This window comes from Micrasema longulum, unplaced genomic scaffold (genome assembly GCF_059751315.1).
Source record: "Micrasema longulum isolate JH-2025_06_02 unplaced genomic scaffold, ASM5975131v1 h1tg002028l, whole genome shotgun sequence".
Classification (NCBI taxonomy): Eukaryota; Metazoa; Arthropoda; class Insecta; order Trichoptera; family Brachycentridae; genus Micrasema; species Micrasema longulum.
In genome coordinates, this window is record NW_028279196.1 from 52,973 (window position 1) to 79,412 (window position 26,440).

A 26,440-nucleotide genomic window follows, 5' to 3' on the forward strand; every position below is an offset into this window, starting at 1 on the left:
AGTTCTACGAGATTTTTGAGTCACCTACGTCTCCCTATGCTTTACATTAAATTTTGTTTTGTAGTCTAGGTTTTTTTTAAAAACATTTATGAATGTTAGCTGCCAAAGTTATTGTAAAAAACTTTGGCGGTTTCAAATGTAAACTATTTATGAAAAATATTTTCGAATGAGTTTGTTATTCACTATCGAATCATTAATTGATATTATTGATAAGTATTTTTCATTTAATAATATTAATAAAAACTCATCGATATTATGATTATCAGTTAATATACATATTATACACCATTTTTTATGTTTCCAATGTTATTTTTAATATTTCATTGTATGAAAATAAGAATAAAACAATATAATTTATTTCATTTGAAGCTTTTAAGACTATTTCAAATTCGTGTATTTTTTTAAATATACCTCTAAAAATAAGAGTGGTTGACTTTTAATCCAAAACCGACCTTTATATGCTCCCTCGGGAATTATTTTACATCATCATCAGTCGATTGCTTGAAATCCAGGTTGTGACGGCATTGGAGTAGGACGTTTAAGTGCTATTCTTCAGTCCAGTCATCTATTCAACTAACTTTTGAATTATTTTTTTACATTTAAATTTATAATTGAAGCACTTACTTTCTGGTTTTTGTTAAAAATAAAATAAATATAGAAACACTTTGTTTTTATACATTTTTTTTCTACCCACCCGACCGGTTTGAAAACTATATATTATTAAAGTATAATTAAGTTATGAATTCTACCGTATTTAATTTGTTTCTTTTTTGGGTGATACCGAGTATGTTGGATTTATTCCGACGTTTCGGCTACCATTGCAGGACTCATCTTCTGCGATGGTAGCCGAAACGTCGGAACAAATCCAACAGACACGGTATCACCCAAAAAAGAAACAAATTGATAACAGTGACCGTGAAAACCTTCGCATCTATTCTACCGTATTTTATTTTAACCGTGATTACTTTATAACATTGAGCATGTGGAGTTAATAAGTTAAGTCTTTTTGTCATGTTGTTCTTCTAAAAATGGAAAGTATGAAGTGAGATGGGTACGATCCTTTAAACTAGACAGGAGTGGACTCAAGGAAACATTGTTATTTGATTATTGATTATTTTTTTCTTATTGTGAATCGCTTTTTTTATTTAGGACCCCCAAAACCCCCGAGGCAATAGTAGCAGTTCACAATGGAGTCCTGGTCCCGACCCTGATGTATGCGAACAAAGTATGGACTTAGGAAAACAGGGATGAAATTAGGCTGAATGCAGTCGAAATGCGATCTATCAGGCTAATGTGTGGTAACACCATGTACGACAGATGCACAAATGTTGAGATCCGTACATTATGAAAGGCTGAGATAAGCACTATCGACAAAATCAAGAAAGGAGCTCTGCGCTGGTTCGGATATGTAGAGTGAATGGACAGCGAAAGAACGGCAAAAACGATTTACGATGCAAATGTTGATAGATGCATAAATAGAGGAAGACTGAGAAAGACATGGCGTGACCAAATCCAACAAATACTTGAAGATGGACATGTCAAGAGTCGGAATAAGCGGCGCGCGTGCATGAGAAGATGTATGAATGTAGAGGAAGCGAGATCTGAATGCAAAGATAGAGTGATGTGGCGTTCTATCCTCTTTGCCTACTCTTCCAGGGAAGCGGCGCTATGGTTTGTTGTTGTTGTTTTTTTTATTTTCTAAGATTTCTAAGTTGTTAAATAAAAATATTTTATTTAATTCGTATTAGTTTAAGCAATTATAATAATAAAAAATACATGAACGCATAATTATCACAACATTCAAAAAAATAATCAAAAAAATAAAAACACTTTTTTGTGAACACCCATTTAGGGTCTATTACGAAATACCCCACAGCGAGCAAGTAAGGACATGAGTTGGATCCTTTAGGGTTCCCAGAATACACTTGTTCACCACATTCATTCATCCCCCTACCCCCGGACCACTCTCTTCTTTTTTCTCACTTTGTGTATGCCGTCAGTCGTCACTTTAGCGCCATTCGTGGGTACCCAGTGCACCATTCCTTAGCGGTCTCGCATTTCGTTCCTCATTCTTTCAGTGTCGTAGTGAGAACGCGTCGAGTTTTTAAACCTCTGAAGACAAAACTGCATGTCTAAGTACTTTCGAGGAAAGATTTTGGTGCAACTAGACTTTACGCTAGTGATTTTAGTGATAGTTTTTGAGTGATTTGTTCATGTAAAAATGTGGAGTGATTTTAAGTGTTTCGAAAAAAATAACGGTTATTATTGTCGATCGTTCTTTTCTTAGAAGCTATACAAAGTGAGTTACAAACGTTATTTTATTTAACAAATTACAACAGAGATGGGGAATATTTTAGAGAAAGGAATATGGAAGTCAAGGCATTTACAGGGCTTATGATCTGTCATTGGCTGGTTTAAGCGCCCAATTCACACATTGTGTAACATTCACCATTTTTTACCTATGTTCGAAAATCCATATATCTTCAATTCTTCCATCTGTTGATTTAAGTGAAGTTAAAGATCTGTAACCTTTATTATTGTGAAGAGATTCATCTGTTGAAATTATTTCACATACCAGGCAACGCCTGAAAACAATTTTTCAATTTTTAAACTTTTTTGACCTTCTGTTTTTATTACAATTTATTATTATTATGTCTACAAACATTTGGACCAACTCAAAATATTGTTTTTTTTTTTTACTTATTGATCAGAGGTGTTTTGAATTTTTAAATAATCTAATAAAGAACAGATATGGCGAAAATGGGTTACGTAGGACGTGAATGACTAAAAAATACGTCAAAAGCAGACAAAACCGAAGGGCATGTGCGACAAGATGAATGAATGTAGAAGAAGCTAGAAAGATATGTCAGGATAGACGTGTGTGGCGGTCCATCTTTGCCAACCCTACATATGATGGTAGTAATAGGTATTATAATGAGTTGCTATTTTAATTTTAAATATTAAATGAAATATTTGATTGTTCTCAACTGTCACAAATAATTAACATACGAGTGCCTGGCCGGGTTACCCGATTCAATAAACTCTTCTATGTAAATGTATCTACAACAATCTATAGACCACACTCGCCAATAAGGAGAATTCATGCGTTTACAAATGAATACACAAAATACATTCTGGATAAATTTTGATATATCGGACCTTTGTATTAGGGAAAATACATGCCAAAAAAAAATATACTCTTAGGTCAGCATTTGATCCAGGGAGAGGAAAACTTGTCGAAATCCAGCGCTCCCCAAACACCAGATTTGGAGATTGTGCTTTTGCCGTTGCCGGCCCCTCTGCCTGGAACCAATTGCCTTCAAACTTACGATTCATCGACAGTCCCAGTCAGTTCAGATCCCAAATAAAATCCCACTTGTTTAGACTATCATACCCTCAATTTTAAATCTAGAAATATAATATATCACTTTAGTTTAGTTAGAATGTAAGTTTAGGTATACAATTGTAAAGCGCCCTTGAGGTGATTTTTCACAAAAATGGCGCTATATAAATCATCCAAATATTATTATTATTATTATTATAAAATTGTAATGCCAGCAAAAATTTATAATAGTTTTTAAAATGTAATAAACTTACATAAGAAAGCATGAATAAATGTAAGTTTCACACATAGTAATTTGTAGAAAAGAAACTGGCAGAGAAGCACTATTTGAAGACATGTGAAACGTCATACCACTTCTACAAAAGTGTGCCATAACATGAAGATATTTGCATCTCAGCGTTTAATATGACTTTCCGTCTTTTTGAATACCTAATAAAATATTATGCTTATAACGTCTTTTGAGTCTTGAGGTCCATTGAAGCTTTCCTTTTAGATACATTTTCTAGAAAGCTTTTTAATATCAACATATTTTTATACGCTACTTCAAGTATCAAATATAATGACGCAAATAATTTTTCGAACCCACTTAATTACATTGTTATACCGATATTATACATAACTGGTGTATTACCATTTTCGTAATAATATAATAACCCGATGGCGCTTTACAAACTGAGTATGAATATGAAATAAATTTATACATAAAAATTAAAATATGTACGTATATAAATATATGTATATATATAAACAACCTAGAAAGAATACAGAAGAAATTTATAAATTTAATAAAATACAAATTTCATTGTAAACCAAATTCAATTCAAACTTTGAAGTATAGAAGAGTGATTGCAGAACAATTATTCCTGTTTAAACGAGTAAACAACGTCGTAGACTGCCCTTTACTTACAAGTTTTTTAGAATACAGTTAACCCAACAGAACAAGACTCTATACTACATTAAATTTGCCAGTACCTAGGACTAACTCAAGGAAAAACGACTTTTTCTTTAGAGCATGTCATTATTATAATACTGTTCTCTCCGGTCACGCTGACATTTTTCATCTCTCCTATATGAAAAATATAATATTCCTTATAGACAGTACACCCGTTTAGTTATACGATATCAGTAATTATGTACGTATGTTCATAATTATATTTTGAACCTTTTAAATTATTTTTGTGTAACTGTCTTCTTTTATATTCTTTAAATTTTATTTTATTTTATTTCTACTTCCTATATTTTTATTACTGTACATGCATATATGTATTTTTATTTTATTTGCTACTTCTAAATGTCTAACATTTCTTAATTTTTTAAATTGCTTTTATTTTGATTCCTATAATGTACTTAATCATCAATAGCTTACATCACTGTGGAAATTTTATTTTGGCCGTTTTCACTATTTACGTTTATATATTTTCTTATCTTTTGTATGCAACGAATGTAAAAACTGTTGTTTTTTTCCCAAATAAAAATAAATAAATAATTTAAGAAAATCAATTTACCTTTTCATCATAAGCCACCGCGTCCGAACATAAAAAATGGAAAATAAATAGTAGGTTAGTGGTTAAATACATGTATATTTACATATATATTAACCAACATTTGTTAAAATATTTGACCAAGAAATAAATGTTTTTATCATAAATTATAATAATCAGTTCAGTGCCGAAAATCAGCGTTTATTATTGGCGTAATATTCTTATTATTTGCAAAACTGTTAAGGTATAAAATAATAATATGCAAAAAAGCTAAATTAAAATATAAGCAAACATATTAGTACTGTCTTATCTCACTATGTATAGTAAATACATGTTTTGAGGTAAACAGCATTTCTTTTTTTTCAATATAAAATACAGAATATTTTTTATTGGAGATGTCTTAAGAAAATTGATACAAAATTAAATAATATACAAAAATACGATAATCTTTAAAAAATATATGGAACCAGTGGTGTATCATTCTTTAAATCGCGACCATCGTTTTTATTTGGTTTCTTCGAATATTGGTGTCAAAAAACATGTAATTGAAGACGTAAAAATAAAATTACAGTAAAGAAAAAATTTGTATATTAAAAAAGAAATTAAAATAATGAAATATCTATATCAGAAGTAAATGATGGAGAATATCGTTTTGTGATGAAAGCAGTTGACAATATCATGCTTACTAAAAAAATATTTTAGAAAATTAACCAATAATGGATACAACCCTTGTGTTAACTTCAGAAACTGAGAGATGATGCTGCAAAGTTGCTCAAATTATTCAATCAGACGAAGAACGGGAAATACATAAAAATTAGGAAACACAGTGCGTCTGAATATAATAAGTTGTAACATTGTAACTGAAATTATTTTGTACGTATTGAGTATAATGTAAGTTGTAACTAGTTTTTTTTTTAACCACTCTAAGTATTTATTTTTATTTTATTTTATAAATTTATTGCAAAAATTAGTATACATACTTAATAACAGGGAATCTATATAAAACCAATTAATGTAAAATGAAAACGGAGTGTTCTCTTTTATGATAGTCTCCATCTAATATGGCTCAGCCTGTTCTAAGATGGAGATTTTTTATCTTTAGAGCATAAATAGTTCTATACTAATAAAATAGTAACACAAAAAAGAAAAACTAAAACTACTTAATTATAAATTCCTAGCTAATCAAATGTAAGAAATCAAAAATCATTATAATACAAATATAAAGTATATATGTGCCAAGAGTACACGTTACTTAAACAAAAATTTATAAAGTATAATATATAACAAAAATCAAATATAATGCAATGAAATACATAAAAATATGAATAATATGTGTTCCAATTATATAAAGTACTACGTTTTTTTATTTACATATTTTTTTCAAAAAAATCTCTCGATACACTATTTATATGTGCAGTTATTTTTATTTCAAAATTTGTTTTACATTTTGAGTCTTTTATACTCGTATTTGGCAATAAATCATTAAATATTTTTGAAGCGATTACATTATATATCTTTTTACCTACGGCGGTTGATACAAATGGGACAATACAGTTAATTTGTGTTGCTGATCGGGTGTTTATATTTTGTTGGGTTCTTTTGACCTCACTGAATTTATCATAAAAATTAAGTAGTAGGCACCTCACAAACAATTGTCTTACGTCCAATATCTTTAACTCAGCTTATAGATCTTCCGTTGGATACTAGAAGGGTTTTTTGAGAATGATCTTCATGATCCATTTTTGTGCTATTTTCACTGGTTCAAGAATTGAACGAGAGCAACCTCCGCAAGCTCAATGGCAATATAATAGTTTGCTTTGGCAAAAAGCAAAGTAAATTTGTCTCATAAGTTGAGCATTCAAAATATTTCTTGGGCTTTTATAAATGTATGCTGATTTCCGTATTTGCTTGGATATTTCTATAATTTGATCATTCCAGCTTAATAATAATAATGTTTGGATAATTTATGTAAGTTTGGATAATTTATATGAGCGATCTGGGTGTTTTGCTCAATTCAAAATTATTATTTAAAGAGCACATTATTAAAATATCTAACAAAGCTGTAAAATTATTAGGATTTGTACTTAGAACCGGAAAAGATTTTAATAATTTAAACACATTAAAATATTTTTACACATCTCTAGTTAGAAGCCAACTAGATTATAATTCTCCAATATGGTCACCTTATCAAATCACTTTCTCAGATTCTATTGATAAAATTCAGAATAAATTTCTTAGATATATTAATTTTAAGATGGGTTTTTCTACTAATCAATTAAATTATAACCAAATTTTAGACTCTCTTAAATTAACTAAATTGCAAGAACGAAGAACATCGACCGATCTTACGACTTTATATAAAATAATAAAACCAATGTTTGATACCCCTGATCTACTGAAATTGATTTCATTCTATGTACCACCTAGATAAAGCAGAATGTCTACAATATGTTATTGTCAAAATTCTCGAACGGTAGCTCAATATAACTCACCTATTGTTAGATTACAGAATACCGGGAATGAATATGCATCACATTTTGATATATTTAGTTTATCTCTGCCTAACTTAAAAAATAAAGTAACCAACATATTTTTATCAAAAAGAGCAAATCATCTTCAGAAGATTGGGTTGGAATAGTTATAATTTGATTGATTAATGTATTTTGTTATTGTATAATTTCTTTAAAATAAATATGTATTTCAAGTAATTAAGGCGGTTCATCCAGCCAAACACAATTTCATTTTCGTTTTAAGACGGTAGTGAGTTTTAAAAAGAGACAGCAATATATTTGTCCGTGCGCGCGGGTGAGTCAAGCTTGGGTAAAGTTAAATACAGTATGCCCGCTAAGTACCCGCAAAAATGAGATTTTTTTTACCTGCATGGTCATGAATTTGAATTTGAGTTCCAATATTATTCCAAATTGAAAACTATAATTACTTTTGCAAGATAAATAATATGTATTATGTTACAGTACGGACTCACGGCTCAATTTATTTATTATATTTGGATTATAAATTTGTACTCACCTATCATTAATTTTCGTATAAACTATTTTTTTTACATCTTTTTTGGAATATTATTTATTCCTTAGTCTTAATATATCAATGTGGTGGATACGATTTAATGCATAAAAAGTATACAAAAAAAAAACAATATTTTATCATCAATAAATATTTTATTATTTATCCAGATACATATCCAATTACATTAACAAATATATTATTGTTGATAAAAAAGAAAGTAAAAAATACCATTTAATTATTAATAAAAGCACACATATTCTATCTAATACTTAACATATTTTTTGTTAAAGCTACACTTTATTCACAAACAACATAATAAAAGTAAAATATAATATACTTGTTATGTCTTTAAAAAAAAAACATTTATTGAAGTCAAAACACCGAAATTTGCTAGACAAATAAAAACAGAAAAATTACACAGGTTAAGATTATAAACTACTTTATACTACTACTTTCCCCTTTCCGCACGCAAAGTACAACAAGGTACACCAAATGCAGTGTATCTTGATCATTTTATTACATGAACACTCGACCTCATGCACGGTAGCCAAATGCGCTACCACTATGTTACGGGGCAGACAAAATATTTAAAAAAGGCGGACAAAAGAATCTAAACTTGGACATTTTAACTAATGGGGTCGAACTCTTTGATAAATACACTTTTCTTGGATCATTACAGATAACAAATACATGGTAGCAAAAATTTTTATAGAGAAACGTAATAATTATCCCAAATAATAATTTTACATGAACTAGGTACATTTCACAGTACATGTGTATTACACAAACAAAAAAATAATTATGCATATAGATCCGGATAGATCCATAATAAATTAAAAATCAAACACTAGTCTTGAGTTAATGAATTATTTTTAAAAAAATCATTTGCTCTTACGTTTCTGATTGTCTGCACATTTTTTCGCTATTGCCTCTAATATATACACAGGATCCCTAATCGGCATGTTTCGATGATACCTCGGATCGACTAATTCTGGCAAAAGGCAATTTAGATAAAACAATTTCAATGGTTCTAACATTTTATTTTTCCAAAAATCTTCATCTTTTTGGATGTATGTGATATGTAGAGGGCGGTCAGAGCCAGTCCATATATCCATATATCGCAAATATCATACCTATGCTCATAATTCCAGAAACTATCGCGTGATTAATTTCAATTTTATTTGATTCATTACGATCTGAATGTATCGAAAATATTCTATTGCACATTTCACAACAAATGTGCTATAAAAACCTTTCCGAACTTCAGATCTAAACTTTAAATTTATAATGGAGCACTGTAAAGCACGATTTCTTGTAATTGTTCAAAAAAAAACCCTAAATCAATTATTCTTCGTCCACTAATACTAAAATGAGTATTGTCGTCTTCTTTTTTTTTTACGTCCAAACAATATCCAACATCTTCTTCAAGTATTGTTTCAGATACCTGTTGAAAAAATAAAAATATATATATGGTATTTGCAATATCCAACAGTGCACAAGACAATAAAATAGGAAACATTATATTATTATGTTCAAATTTTATTAACATAATTGAGTTTTCTAAGAAAAGAACCCTTAATGAGGAACGCAATTAGCTGTGGTTTTAATATGTATTTTCAATCACCAAAAAATCCGAGTTTGACTCAAATAAATATGTAGTTCCAAGAATCAACAGTGCTTATCATGGAGTGTGCATAAATGTTTCGGTGAATTCTATTTTTAATAAGCTAGTGATAATTAACTCAGTAGGTAAATAAATTAAATGATTTATTTCATTGTTTGGTAATATTATTACTAAAAAAACTAAAACCAGCACTATATCCAGAATGCAAAGCTGAGATAAGCTTTGTAGAACAAAATTAAAAAAAGTCTTTTATGATGGTTCGCTCATGCGGAACGAATAAATGATGGATGTAGAAGTCGACGAAGGTCGAGAAAGACCTGGCATGATCAAGTACAATAAATATTTGTCCCATGTCGGAGTAATCGGGGTGCGCGCATGAGAAGATGCATGAATGTGAAAGAAGCATGCCACGTGTGCCAAGACAGAGAGGTATAGCGTTCTATTCTCTCTGCCTACCCCTTTCGAGAAATGGCGTGATGTTTAGTTATTTAGTTAGTTATTGAGCATAGCATAAATATGATGCGAGTTTTGCCTAAATTTATAAGTACAACAAGTGCTTGAAAGTGGACATATGAATTATTCTCGTGAAGATATATGATGCCAGGATAGATTGGTGTGGCGTTCTACCTTCTCTGCCTACCCCTTTATAGAAATGCCGTAATGACTATTTACTAGTTAGTTGTTTATAATTAATTAAATTAGGTAATTTATGACAATACATACGGTTGAATGAAGAGTATCGCAATTGTAATATTCTCCATCATCAGCTTCATTTAAACTACTGGAAACAATATGCTTGTCTGTAGAAGATCTTTGGGCAGCCAATTCCCTTTTCCTGAAACACGTTTATTGTTTAGGTGGGTAGAGGTATATATTTTATTTTTTTAAATGCACTAACAATCAACATAACATCAAGTATCCATCAAAGATGTTGCTACATTATCTCTGTTTAAATCTCGTCTGAAGATAAATCTCTTTTCTACTCCTTAATCTCTCCTCCTTCCCTCTTTTTTTCATTTTTCCCATTGAGTAATAGTTTTGATCTAAGGTAATTTATAAACAAATACGTTTATTTCTATTTTTATATGTTCTGTAACTTGAATAAAAAAAATAAAACTATTATTTTATTGGTTGGTTGGAAAAAATGCCATTTGGCAATAAGCCCGCCAATGTACAAATAACATTATGTACAAAACGTTAAATAAATAAATATTTATTGGATAATTCAAGGCCTCGGAAAACAAATAAATCAGTTGGTAATGTCGTTTCAGTTTCTATGAAGCTCTGCGCCTCATATATAATATGCTAAAGAATACTCGATTCCGAAACACACTGTAGTTATACATGCGAAAATATAAAAAAATTCTTACCTATTTCTTTCTTCATTTATCTTGTCAAATCTCTTGGTCTTGTTACGACATTTATGTTTTCTTGTAAAACCTTTAGCTTTAATTGTTTTGGAACCCATTTTTAATTCAAAAACTTTAAAAAATCACAGAAGAAACGTCCCGAAAAATCCGACACAGAAAACACGTCCGTACTCGGTGAACGCCCGAGAGAACTGATACCAAACTGTACGTTTTATATATGATTGATTCTCAATGAAAATACATGATTTTATAATATTAATTACATTTATATTTGAGCATTTTTTGAAAAATAAAAAATATATGTAACTAGAAAAATGTGTGTTGTATAGAGAAATGTAAAAAAAAAAACAATTTTAAAAGTAATATACATAAGAAAGAGCCATTTAGTTTCAACAATTTAACCCAAAATGGACTCTGAAAGAATTGTATTTTACGAAAATTGTATGCTTTTTTTCAAAAAACTAACTCATCATCGGCTTAGATAAATAATAGATCTTTCAATAACTATAATAAAAAATATTACAATGTATTATCTAAATATAGATAATTTGTGTTGAAAATGTTGAAAAAAACGAAAAGTGCACTTTTCCTTGCAATTTTTTAGTCAAATAAAATTAAAAAAAAACATTTTTACTTCATCAGTTTACTAGATAAATGTTTAATATTTTATGTGGTTTTAAAAAAAAATTGTTATACTTATTATTAGACTCTAAATTTTAGTTTGAAAACTGCCTTTTTTTGCTCCGCGCTGGATGGATCGCCTTAATAATGTGTACAGTACGAGTATATTAATATTTCATACTCGATTTTTTTAAAAATATTTTTATTTTTAAGCACTCTTTATACCACATATATGTAAATGGCAGAAATGCCATATTTAAATAAATAAATAAATAAATATAGCGCTATTTTTGTGAAAATCACCTCAAGGGCGCTGTACAATAAATAAATATCCCAACACGTCTTGCAGCTACAGAGCGCATGTACGGTTGGGAATCTAGTTCCTCGTCTCCAATTATGATATATTACAATTATGATATATATGAGCTAGATAACAGAATGTCTTGCAGCTACAGAGCGCATGGACAATAAGAAATCTAGCCCCTAGTTACATTTTTATTTTTAAAATTTTTATTTGACAATGAAATTTAGAGTTTAAGTGATATTTTAAAAACGAAATAGAAAACAATTTTATAAAATTGGAAGTTAGATAACAACAAGTCTTGCAGCTACTGAGCGCATGGACGGTTGAAATTCTAGACCCCATTTACTAAATTTAGATATTTGAGCTTAGTTCAGAATCTATTATGATCTCGTAAATACATTACATTACAAAAAAGGTATTTTTGCACTATTTGGCTGAATTTCTTAAATAAAAGATAAAAAATACGTAACCATCTAATATCCCTTTATAGTGTAAGAAAAATCAATGTTTTATGAATGACTTGCGTCGGAGAGTACTCGTATCTAGGGTAAAGGAGTCATTATGCGAGTGCTTCGTAAGAAGAATTTTTACGTTGAGTAATTTTTAGAATTTAGCTTTGTATTCTACAAGACTTTCAAGTCAGTTGCAGAGAGATATTTTTGGATTCCTCTTTACTTATGTCTGCGCTTCCTTAATAGGGACAATAAAATATGTAGAGGCATCTCAAATACATATTATGTACCTATAAGTTTTGAAAAAAATAAATGTCGTATTTCAGAAAAAAATATTTTCAGACGCTCTGTTATTGTACAGTACACCAGGCTTGCGAAAAATTTATTTTTTAATTTTTTGTGTTCTCACCGGGAATCGAACCCAAAACCTTCCGTGCGAGACTCAAGTGTCTCAACCTCTAAACGACGGGGTCACAAAATTATCGACAAAATCGTGAAAGGCATGCTGCGTTGATTTGGACATGTAGAGCGAATAGACATCGAAGAACGATTTACGATGCAAATTTTAATGGGTGCAGGGACGGGGAAGACTGAGAAAGGAATGACATTAACAAATTCAACACGTACTTAAAGATGGACTTGTCAAAAGGCGGAATAACCATCGTGCGTTCGTGAGAAGATGTATGAATGCAGAAAAAAGAAGTTCAGTGGTCAGTATGCAAAGATAGACTGAAGTTGCGTTCTATCCTCTCTGCTTACGGCTGTACTCTCTAATCTGAAACGGCGTGACGGTATATTATTATATGTTTAACAAAATTTAGACAACACCAGTCAATAAATGTTAGTTTTATTTGTAAACAATTACTTACTGACTTTTTTTTTTATAGATGTACCGGTTTCGAGACCAACCCCTCTCTTGGTTAGGACAATTTCAAAAATGACCAAAGAAAAAAATTATAATATCCATTGAAACTACATCGGAAGTTACAAATTAAAAACATGCAAGTCAAACTCGTTTTGATACTATGACAATGAAACATCAATTCGTGTCATAAATTTTTTTCTTCACTCGATTTTATTTTTCAGAATTACTGCCTGAGAGTGACCATATAGTCAAAAACACTCATCCAGGGTTCTGTTTCTAATCATGGAACTGTATTCTTCATCCGTTTATAATTTATTTCTGCCATTTTGTTAGACTGTTAGTTGTGTTTTGATTTTGTCTTCTTTAAAAGTTGTGGTGACGGCTTAAAAACGTAAAAAGGTGGTTGTGTCAATGGAAGAAAAACTGAAAGCCTTGAAGAGATTAGACAGGGGTGAAACTTTATTAAAAGTAGCGCAAGATTATAACATTGGAAAAACAACGGTAGGAGACTGGAAGAGAAATTAAAATGAAATTGAAAAATGGTGTTCTCAGCGAGTCAGTTATGTTACATGTACATATTTAATAAAAAATCGATTTGCAAATAAAATTATGTAACTCATTTTCAATGTCGTTTTTATAATTTTCCGTGTTATCTGACCTTTTCGCTTATCCGACCTTGCCGCGGCCGGTTTAGGTCGGATAATCGAGACTCTACTGTAGTATGTAATATTTCCATACTGCTGTTTTCACGAAAACACCGTTTTTTTAACAGTGAATTTGAGGTACTAACGACTTTTTCAGAAATATTTGGAAAGAACGATTGTATGGACGCATAGACAGAGAATAATAAAATCCAATAATATCGTTTTGGAAAATTTCGGACATTTGATGTTTTTAGAACGAAGTCTTCAATCGTTAAACGAGATTCTGGTTCTGCGCGTCGCAAAGCGGGGTATCGTAAAGCAGGGGGTTGTAAATCAGAGGATCGTAATTTAAAAGCTTAGAACTGTATGAACTTATATATTCTAGGGTAGTTCCAAAGTTTTAGTAGTACTATGTTGGAGTGCTGTGTATCTACGTATTTTGTTTTAAAGTTAAATCTTGTACCTATGTCTAGCCGACTAAGCGTGTTTATGCACTCAAATTAAGGAAAGCTTACAAAGCGTCATTCAAATTCAGTTCTCGCAACACTCTACATTTTGTGGAGAAAATGCAAATTTGTTATTCCCGGATTACGCAATGCAATTCTAGCTAAAGTGGCTTTTCTTGTTATCAAAGTAACAGGCTGAATAATTTCAATATTGAAAACGTTGAGTAGAGTACCCATGAAATTGAATGTTTCTAAAATAAAACGGACCTACAATTAAATTGTATTTAAATAATAAAATAAACATAAAACAATTTTTTTTTCAAACAATTATATTTTATTTTTTCTACCGACCGGTTTCAAAGCTTCCGTATCAAGGCATAATTAAGTTATGGATCTTATCCTATTTTATTTGAACAGTAATTATTAATAAATAATATGTTTTAATTTAAATTGTTGATATATATTTTTTGTTTTTTACTGATTTAATTTTTTCAGATCCTTATGACTTTTTGATTTGTTTTTACTATGTATTTTTTCTTTATTACATCTTTTGCTTTATTTTTTAATACGTTTTTTTTTCTCTTTCTATTCGGTATTTTGCTATGTTTTTCTAAATATGCTTTTTGCTAAACACATACATTTTTTTTTTTACTATGACCATGTATTCTGTTTTTTTTTCGCATTTTACTGAATTAAAAATATTTTTATATACATATTTATATATTTTTAATGTTTTTTACTATACTTTCGCTACATTTATTACTTTGTTTTTACTTTGATTTTGCTTCGTTTTTTTACTACATTTTTACTATGTTTTTACTACATTTTTACCATGTTTTTACTCCATTTTTTACTTTGTTTTTCACTTTGTCCTCTATCTTTATAACTGTTTCTATATATTGACAAATAATGAAATACTGCCAAATCAATTTCATAGAGGTACTGCATTGTAACACTGATTGTTTAAAATCAAGCTTCTTGCCATTTAAAAATCATGTGAAAAAATTTTATAATTTTTTTTTTTATCCACTACAACTTACGTTTTGTACAGTCGTTTTTATGAAAATGTTTGTTCGTCCTAAAATAAATGGAAAATTTTCGTGCTTTGAAATCTATAGACATACTAAAATCATAACCAAGACCCCGATTACAATGGGAAGTTAACCTTTATCTTGAATTGTATCTACAAAGTAAAATTAAGTTTTCTGGATAAAAAGCAGAATATGCATACAATTTTATCTTCTAAACATGTTAAATTATATGTAGCCGACGAAGATACTTTAAATATTAATGCAAATTTACTAATTTTTGTACACAAATGTAGGTTTTTCTTTATAGACGGTCGAAGATAACTCCGTTAACTTCCCATTGCAATCGGGGCCCTGCGATCAATTATACACATTACCCTTAACGTTATCTTGCGCTCCGCGCTTATTATCGTCTATAATGCTAAATAAAAATCAGTTTTATTAAACTGAAGATTAAAGCATTCTTCAGATTTTAATTTTATCAACATCTTTAGAACTAATATAAACTTGTAACAACATTACAATTTTTCATGAAAATTTCATTTCACATATGTTTTTCAAATTCATTTAAAATATTTCAACACATTCTATTTCTTTTATTTCTTCAAGCAACTAATTACACAGCTTTAATCCCCTGTAGACTCTGTTTTTCTCCTTATTGGTCTAATCTTGTTTTAACCCTAGTTTCACACTATAACATTTTATGTTGAATTTACTTATTCATTATTTATTTTATAAAATTTATTGCGTAAAATTAGTAAACATATTTAATAACAGGGAATATATTTAAAATTAATGAATATAAAATGAAAACGGAGTGTTTGCTCTTTATGATAGTTTCCATCTAATATAGCTCATTCTGTTCTAAGATGGAGATTTTTTATCTTTTAGAGCATAAGTAGTCCTATACTTATAAACCAATAACATAAAAAAACTTAAACTACTTAATTATAAATGCCAAGCTTATCAAATGTAAGGAATTAAAAATTGTTATTATGCAAAAATAAAGTATATATATGTGCCAAAAATACATGTTACTTAAACATACATAATAAAGTATAATTTATAATAAAACACAAATATTAAGCAATGAAATACATAAAAATATAAATAATATGTGTACCAATTATATAAACTACGTTGGATTTTATGGTTTATTTTATTTATCGCCCTAATTATTTTATGTGTAAAAACTGCTACACAACATTTTATTTGTTATTTTACTGTGAGAAATCCAATTTACTTGCGCATTCTATCTACATTAGAATATTTGAGTGTAATCCTCATCGCCTTATTTTGAAGAATTTTTATATTTTTAATTTCCCATTCATTACATAAAAAAAGAACGAAAGCACAAAGATGCTAGAAGATAAACTATAAAACATAAGTAATAGTTGCAGTACTCAATTCCTAGACTTCACAGACGCCAGACTGTCATTACCTAATGAAAACAACATGGACGATTCGAAATAGTCTTACAAGTATGGATTCCGTATGCGTTTCACTCTATTTATAAATTCTAAGGGATGTTATTAAATTTATTATGAATAGATTCCCCTTAGCAGACGTCTCATCTGCAGTCGCCGAGAATTCTGGGACCCTCAATGCAATGCAATTACTGGTGCATCGTCTGCACCAGACTGCAAGACTTTCTGATATTTTATTAATTTTGCATATTAAATTTGAGGACAAAGGTCTATGACACAGCGCCAAGTTACTGAAATTTAACTCTTTAACGAGAAGTATTTTAACCCTTGCTTTCAATTCTTTGTTATGTCATTATTAAAAATGAAAAATGTACTATATTTACTTGCTTTAAAACGTTAATTTGTTGAAAAAAAGGAATGTTATCTTATTTATTATTATTTAAAGTTGCTTTGTTTTTTTATACCATATTGAACAGTATAAATAGATTAATGTCTTTCTAACGTTCATAAAGTTGTCTGCATTAGCTAAAAAAAAAAACATCTTTAAAAAAAAAAAATACGTGTCAATATTCCTAATTCTAAAAGCTACATTAATTACCTACGTATATATTTATTGTATTTTTAATATTTTTAATATTACATTATATGATCACGCATCTTTTTCAGTTGAATAGTAGGTAATATTAAATAATTATTATGAAATTATTTACTTCCGTCACATTCTATTTAAATGCAGATTGTTAACTTATTGCGAATTTTTGATAAACATTTGTTTTTTGGGCGTATCTTTTCCATTTATTGGTTAGCATCTTCTTTCCCTGAACTGTCCTATGGTCAAAAGGGTGATAGTCAAACATTTTAAAAAATACAGAAAAATATTTGAGATACGAAGTATATATTCTGACAAACTAAATTAATTTCGAAATTAAAATTATGAGTATTAAAATAAAATAAAAACACTTTTTTAACCGCTCATTTTTTTTTTTTTTCAAAAAAAAAGTATAACTTGATAAAGAAGCTTGTAAAGCTTTAAAACCAGTCCATAAAAAAAATAAAAAATTGTGGTCCAAAAATTGTTGTTCTTTAAATTTTACTATGGTAAATAACCACAAAGTTATTGCTTCAAACATAAAATTTATAAAATAAAATATTATTAATATATTTTATTGTTCAACCGTGTTTTAGAAATTATTTACCTATGATCCGTTCGTTAAATATTGTCAACTCTTTTGTTTGTAACTATTGCAACAATAATTTTGGTAAATTAAGACATGAATCACTCAAATTTGGGCGCTTTACCGAGGAAAAATAAAATACTTCCGTTCGTAATTAGAATATCCGATTCCAAATGTATAGTATTTGTACAGCATACTTTTTCTCACATAACATGTTGAAAAGGGTTTGAGAAAAAGATTATAAAAATATATTTCTTTTGTTTCAGAAAGTACACAGCTTTTTAAATCAGTGATAAATTATCAAAATAACCAGTGATCTAGTGTTTTTTATGCAAATGATTGATCGTAAATTGTCAATTCAGTGAAAAATTGAAGAGTTTAAGTGTCGTGGCGTCTTCAAGTATGGTTCTACTTTAAGAATCGATAGTGTTAGAATGTGGTCCAACAAGAATAAAACGGGGGACAGTGGAAGCAGAGACCAGGAGGAGATGGAAGTGAAGGTCGTCCTGGTGGGAGACTCCCATAGTGGAAAGACTTCGCTGGTGCAGAGATTCATATCGGATAACTTTAATGATGTAAGTCTATCGAATATTTCTGTTTATTTTACTCGGCTCTGGCCACATACACTTGACAGAGCACTCCCAGTTCTGACGAGTTTTTCCGATCTTCCTGAAAGTTCCAGCAACGATTCGTGAATTTTCGCTTAAAAAGCGATCGTTGCTCAATGATTGGTGGCGTTGGTCTCCACCTTGATGAAGGAACGTACCAATCCGATTTGTGGGATTTTTTGTTTACTATTTTTACTATTGATATGTATTTCATTGCTATGTAATTATGCTTTATTTTTTGAATACTCTGTTTGACCTCGTATGTATATTGTAAAAAACAAAAAAAAAAAAGAAACGGATATTTAAAATGACACAAAATGCTCTTCTTGATGTTTGATACTATTATTATTCAACTATGTTTGGGTATGTCCAAATGCTTGCAGACTGGCTGGATTTCCTCCCTAGAGTTATTCATATTTAAATTTATTTCACTGTTGAAACAAATTTAAACCACCTCTCTGTAGAGAGAAAACATTTTTAAAAAGGGAAAATGGAAGTCTAGGCATTTACAGGCCTTATGAACTGTCATCAGTGGATGTTTAAACATGGGCAGAATGGTGAATGTTTCAGTGTGTAAAGTGGCCCCTTAAGCCAGCCAATTACAGGTCATAAGCCTTGTAAAGGCCTAGATTTCCATATTCATTCAACTATTATTTTGATTTATTTATTTTTATTTGGGAAAAAAAACAGTTATTACATATATCGTATACAGAAAATAAGAATATATATAAACGAAAATTGTGAAAACAGTAAATATAAATTTTCCACAGTGGTGTAAGCTATTGATTAAGTACATTTTCGGTATCAAAATAAAGGCAATTTAACAATTAAGAAATGTTAGGCACTTAGAAGTTGCAAATAAAATAATTGAGGTAAATTTATAAACAGTAATAAAAATAAAGTAAATAGAAACAAGATAAATTAAAATTTGAAGAATAAGTAAAGAAAAAAGTTATATAAAAATAATGTAAAAGGTACAAAATATAATAATGAACATACATTACAAACATAATTACTGACATCGTTTAACTAAACGGGTGTACTGTCTATAAGGAATGTTCTTTATTTCATATAGGAGAGATGAAAAATATCAGCGTGACTGGAGAGAACAGTATTATAATAATGACATGCTCTAAAGACAAAGTCGTTTTTCCTTGAGTTAGTCCTAGGTACTGGCAAATTAAATGAAGTATGGAGTCTTGTTCTATTGGGTACAAGATATTCTAAAGAACTTGTAAGTAAAGGGCAGTCTACGACGTTGTTTAGTAGTTTAAACAGGAATATTTGATCTGCAATCACTTTTCTATACTCCAGAGTTTGAATTGAATTTGGTGTACAGTAAAATTCATATTTTATTAAATTTATGAATTTCTTCTGTACCCTTTCTAGGTTGTTTAAATATATTTTATATTAGGGATTCTTCTTCTTCTCACATATGTGTTATAAAGCAATATAAATGTTTTAATGTTTTTGAAGTCATTAGACATTCGCATTAAAAACCTAGCATTTTGTATGCCTTTCTTAATAATTCCATTAATGTGAATATCGAACACAAACTTGAAATCTAAAACTATTCCTAAGTCACTGATTACGTCTTTACTTGAATATATTTCATTCATAAGAGTATGCTGAATATTTAAAGGATTTAGTATACGCGAGAAAGAAATACAAGTGCATTTATTAATGTTAAGGGTAAGATGGTTGATGCGGCAATTATCTGAGAGGCGGCTCAAATCGATTGTTTATATAGCGCCATTATTATAAAAATCGCCTCGACGATTGGGATTCTAGTTTCTCGTTTCTAATTAAGATTAAGTTAAATTATAACAGATAGGAGTTTGATTACAGCACGGCTTGTACCTAGAGAGTGCATTGATGATTAGAAATTTAGCCCCCATTTACATAATGTTTTAATTTGACATTTAGTGTTTGAATGATATTAAAATAAATAATTAAAATATGTCTTAAAAAAGAGGAGTGAGATCGCAACTAGTCTTACAGCTACTCAGCGCATGGACGATGGTAATTCTAGCCCCTATTTAAAAAATAAAATATTTGATAGTTGTGGATATTTACAAATCGAAGCTAGATTACTAATCTTTTTGCAGCTACAAAGCGTATGGACGAGTGGAGTTCTAGGAACTTAAAATGATATCAATCGAATTATATAAAATAAACATTAAGGATAGTTGATAATTTGTCAATTGTTTCTGCAACTTTAAAAAGCAGAATAAACCGTACTCTTAAAACTGTAAACAAAATAAATAAATATATTCGAAACGAAGCTAGTAGGATGTTTGGCAATCGCGATGAAAATCTTCCCCTTCACTGAGGGTAACGATTTATTTTTCCACTCAATTCTTCAGTGCTTAGGTCTCCTTGGGTTGTTCTTGATCACCAGACTACCCCATTTTCATCAAGTCATGGTAAACGAATTGGAAAAATATTTGTTTTTAGGATTGTTGATTCCCTTTCGTGCTGTTGTGGATGTTTTTAACAATATTCTAAACACTCTTGTGGTCTTGTCCTTTTTATTTTTTACTCTCTCTCTCTATAAAAACAAAACGGTGCATTTCGCAACTATTCGTGGCCTCTTTGTAGGTACTGGCGGATATATAAATATGGTGGTTTTCAAAACTAATTTTAAGTCTATTAAAAGGTTTTGTCATCATTTTGGTGAATTGATCATGTCCAGTCAATTTAATCCCAGTCAGGAAATAATTCACTTCCTTCTATTCCTCAATTCAAATAGGTCCATTTAAACTTTTTTGTGGCTATAACACGAGTCTACATAGGATACAAGACTAGATATATCTCTCTTATTTATTTAAATGACGGAGTTGTATTTTTTGTAATTTTCATATTGTCATTTTACCATCGGATTTGGGAAGGAAAATTTTCATAAATATTCTGGACTTCAAAACAAAAAATATTTATCTTTACTATGCGTAGAGTGATAAAACGAATGAAAGTGAATCAACAATGTTTTCAATATGTCCAAATGTTTGCAGACTGGCTGGATTTCCTCCCTATTATTTAGATCTAACTTCCCTTCTCAAAAATGTTTTCCCTCTGTTTGCAACAAAGTTAGAATGAAAATGACGCCAATACTACAACACATCTGTTTTACTGTATAAAAAAGAGCACAAGAGTATAACTTCTAACAAAAAAGACAGAGAAGCTGTTCTATGGCCGGTGTTTGTTTGAAAGATATGAAAACAAAAGAAGAAATTCGTTCAATCAGTTGGTTATTGGCAGTAGATGAAAGTACGCGCTACTTATATGACCGGCGTATTATTGATTTTTTATTTATTTTGCTTAAACAGGCCTAAATTGTTATACGGTTTTTATAAATAATGGAGAAATAATTATTAAAGAGTATATCTCTTTGTTTTTTTCTTTCAAATGTCTTATCTTCAGAATATTCTGTTTGCTTGTGGTAACACGATGTTTCATCACCGGGTATAAAGGAATTTTTCAGCACAGAGATAAGTTCTTCTAGATCATTTTTTTTCTGTTTATAAATGCGAAGGCTAACAAATTACAGAGAGCTCCTTCAGGCAGCTTTTCTCGTTCGGAAATAAAAAAATGTTCCCTTGTTTTTGGACACCGCCAAGGAGACTTCTGTAGGTCCTCCACTGGAAAGTAAAATGTAAAATCATTTGGTTGGTTGATTATTTATGGTTTTAACGTGGGTAATGTTTTAATCGTTTGCTTTCTTTCGAAATTTATTTAATAAATGATTAAAACGTAATTACCTACTATAAAATACCTTTTGTCTAAGAGAATACATCGGTAACATTTATTTTGGAAACTAAAAAAATATTAATATTTAACTTAGTCTATGCTAAGACTAATAATAGTGAGCTTACTTTATGGAATTTCTTACTTCTATTTAATTACTTTAAGCTAAGAACTGTAAAATTGTGTCTAGTCAAAAGCACTAAACAGTATGTCTATGTTGATGTTTTTTTCTGTGCTTCGTCCTTTTATGCAACACATCTTTCTTAATATACTTATATTTAATGTTCTTTCACAAAGATTTGACCGTCGAAATAACTAACCCATCTCTCACATGTTCTCAGCCAACTCTCATATGTATTTCAAAAACAGCAGATAGAAAAATTTAAGAAATTTTAATGTTCACACAGATAAAATGGTAAATTTTATACTGTGATGAAAATGTAAAGAATTACTATTGGTTTTCGCCTTATTTAATGAGCTAATGCAATCACTCAAAATGTGTTGAATCTTTAATTACACACATTGATTTAAATAATACACATATTTTAAAAAAAAGTACCGGAGAACCATACAACTAATTACAGAAAAGTTTAGAGGTTAAATATCGGTCCCTAAAAGTCCACTTTGTGGCGTTTTGAAATTAAAAATGTAAAAATTATCGCAATAAGCTATTTTATACGTAAATTAAACACCTCAGTCAACCGCTATATAAACGCTTTTTTAGGTTAATATAAAAATTTGAAGTCAACAACAACAAACCATCTTGCCGTTTCCCCGTAGGGGTAGGCAGAGAGGATAGAACGCCATAACACTCTATCTTGGCATACAGACCTCGCTTCCTCTACATTCATACATCTTCTTATGCACGCACGCCGATTATTCCTACTTTTGACATGTCCATCTTCAAGTATTTGATGGACTTGATCGTGCTATGTCTTTCTCGGTCTTCCTCGTTTTCTGCATCCATCAACATTTGCATCGTAGATCCTTTTAGTCGTTCTTTCGCTGTCCATTCGCTCTACATGTCCAAACCAACGCAGCACCCCTTTCTTGATTCTGTCAATAATGCATGTCTCAGCCTTACACACTTCACGGATCTCGACATTTGTGCACCTATAATACAACGTTTTACCACACATTCGCCTGAGGGATCGAATTTCGACAGCATTCAACCTACTTTCATCAATATTTTTCCAATTCCATACTTCGCTCCCATACATTAGAGTTGAAACTTGAACTCCGTTGTGAACTGCTAGTTTTGTGTAGTAGTAGTTGTGAAATTTGAAGTCCACTTTGTTTTAGTGAAAAAAAATCAGTTGTCTCAGATATGCTATTTTCATATGTACTATTACTAGAATAACATAAGTAAATGTATATTTATTCTTTAAAGGCTGAAATTATCCAATTTACTTAAAAAGTTATGATGTTTTGGACATTGCAAAATCATATGTCTGAACATTTAGTTCAATGTGACTCCCGTGATTTATCTGTTCCTTAAAAGACACAGATATCAATATTAAAAAAATCATAAGGCTAATTTAATGATTCTACGAATAAAATTTGTAAAATATTTATTATAAAAATATAACAAACTATAAAACTATTGCGCAGTTTCCCCGTAAGAGCAAGCAGCGAGGATAGAACGCCATATCACTATATCTTTGCATACAGATCTCGGATCCTCTGCATTCATATATCTTCTCATGCACGCCCGTTGATAATTCCAACTTTTTACAAGCCCACCCTGAAGTATTTGTTGAATTTGGTCATGCCATATCTTCCTCGATTTCTGCATCCATCAAGATTTGCATCATAAGTCTTTTAAGCCGTTAATTCGCTGTCCATTCGATTTACTCCAACTCCGTTAATACTTTTGACATTTTGACATCTTGACATTTTTGGCACCTATCGTACAAAGTTTTACCACACATTCTCCCGAGAGATCGCATTTCAACCAGCATATTTTCATCCTTGTTTTTCCAATTCCATACTTCGCGTAAGATATTGTGGTTTGTTTTAAGGTATATATTTTTTCAATGTTTAATTTTATTTATTTAAAATTTATTTTTTTCACCCCAACAGGCCAGGAGGCCTAATTAAATATTTATATAAAATAGTGTGTTCACAGTAGAATATTTCATAGTCCCTGCACTGGTACCTGAAGCGTGAGACTGATCATCTTACCTTCATGTTATAAAAATAATCACGAAACGCTGCAATTGGTGTACCAATGCACCATTATAATTACGGCGGTGAATTACAGCACATTACATTACACCTGGGCTTGAGAAAAACCTCAGTGTAACTTTTGTGATCAAACAGGGAATCGAACTCGAAACCTCGTGTACGTGAGGCAATCGCCTTGATTGTTACACCACGGAGGTCTAAAAATTGCTCCAACAATACGCTCCTCTGAGTCAATACAGGGTCCAGAATGAGGAATTCAAGCCCAACCCGGAATCAAATTTTTAAAAAGTTTTCGTGTACACGTGAACATTTAAAAATTTTGGAATAGGATGAAATATCTCAAAAACGCACGCAAAAATAAATAAAAAATGTTAAAAATAGTATTCATTTTGAAATCGTAAATAATAACGTCACTCCTTATGTCTACGTGTAGTATTTCCGGTTTCAGCTTTAAAGCCCCCCCCGCACCTTGTAAGGAACGTTTTGACCATAGAAAAAAAAAGAGTATAATTTGTGATTGAAAAGTTTTGACATTTCAACAGCGTTGCCAGATCTACCGATTTTTCAGTAAATGAGCAAATTACGATCAACTAAATGAAGTAATCAAAGCAATATTCCATAGATTCTTGTCAGTTTTGTCATTTGCTGGAGAAATACAACTTACCGCGGTCAGTGAAAGTAAGAACGCCAACCGTTTCATGACGTCACTACTGAAAAGTGACACACTGATTACAGTCATTTGCCGCGGTATTTGATAAATGTAACTTTAAAAAATCATATCTTTGTAAATAACGCACAAAAAAATTATATATATATATATTTTTGCTTAGTTAAATAGCACACTAATAGGAAAAAAAATTATTAGAAAACAGTGGAATTCCTCATTCTGGTTTTATTTTATTGTATTCTTCGTTCGCAAATAAAAATGCTCATTTATAATACAAATGCAACATTATGATGGAAAATTCTGTTTTAGCTCAATTTAGAAATAACGGTTCACTGCTGCAGGGTGGAAAAGTGACATATTTAAAGCCAGCAATTATAACTGTCGCCATTACGATATTTTATTCACACCGTTTTTCCGTTCCGCCGTAAATCAAACCCCCTGCAAAGCCTTTTACAAAATGGAGCAGCTGAAATAATACAAACATCCTTTCTCGCGAATTTTGTTTTTATTTATTTTTTATTCCTCTCGACACTTGGAAGGCCGGGAAATACAGAGAGCTTGAAAATATACCCCTATTACATGAATATTTCTGGAGTTTTCGAAATACGCCCTCCAGTCATGAAACCGCTTAAAAAAGTGACGACATGCTAAAAAAAAATGTTTATCTTAAAACAGACGGAGAAATTATTAGAGAAGGAATATGAAAGAGGAGCCTTTTTATAAGACCAGTTATTTCAGACATGGATAGAAAAATAGTTTTAGCCGTTCTTTCGATATCCATTCGCTCTACATGTCTTAATTTCTTATTATTTTTATTTTTTCTGTAGATATGAATTTTCGATTTACTTTGTTTTTTTTTTAATCTTGTTTTAATTACATTTATGAGAATACACTATTTATATATGTGTTTAATTTTTTTCTTATATTTAAAATATATTTTAGCAAATTGCTATTCTTTAATTTTAATTGTATTATTTTACTCTATTTTCTCACTTAAAATAAAAATCTTTAAACTATTTTTTATGTTTATTATTTTATACGTTTACAGTATTATGTTTGTACTCTTTTTATTTGATTATTAATTAAAACTAATGTCTGAGCACCCGATGACAAACTATTATTGAATAGTTTATCGGGACAAAATATATTTTAATACTTTGTTTTCTTTATAATGTATTAATATTGGAATAATGTGTATATCTTATTGAATAAATACTGAAAAAAAAAACCAACGCAGTACTCCACTCCTTTCTTGATTTTGTCGATAATGCTTGTGTGGCGGGTCGACAACGACGGCACGAGCCGAACATTGCCGAACGCCGACGTAGAGCGTACGAACGGGCCAAACCGGCTTCGAGAAAACTACCGGATTCCGACCTCACCGCACGCGTCTTCGAGGCACAAAATTACCGCCAATTTAGATTTACCAA

At 30.3% G+C, this 26,440-nt stretch overlaps 1 long non-coding RNA gene across 1 annotated transcript in view; it reads left to right on the plus strand.

Moving 5' to 3' along the window:
• Positions 1 to 2,176: 2,176 nt before the first annotated feature.
• The window catches only part of LOC148273243 (uncharacterized), a 77,767-nt gene continuing 53,503 nt past the window's right edge, over positions 2,177 to 26,440 (plus strand). The window contains exons 1-2 of the long non-coding RNA XR_015824626.1: positions 2,177 to 2,299; positions 18,071 to 18,379. This is a non-coding gene — a long non-coding RNA (uncharacterized LOC148273243). The remainder of the gene's footprint in view (positions 2,300 to 18,070; positions 18,380 to 26,440) is intronic.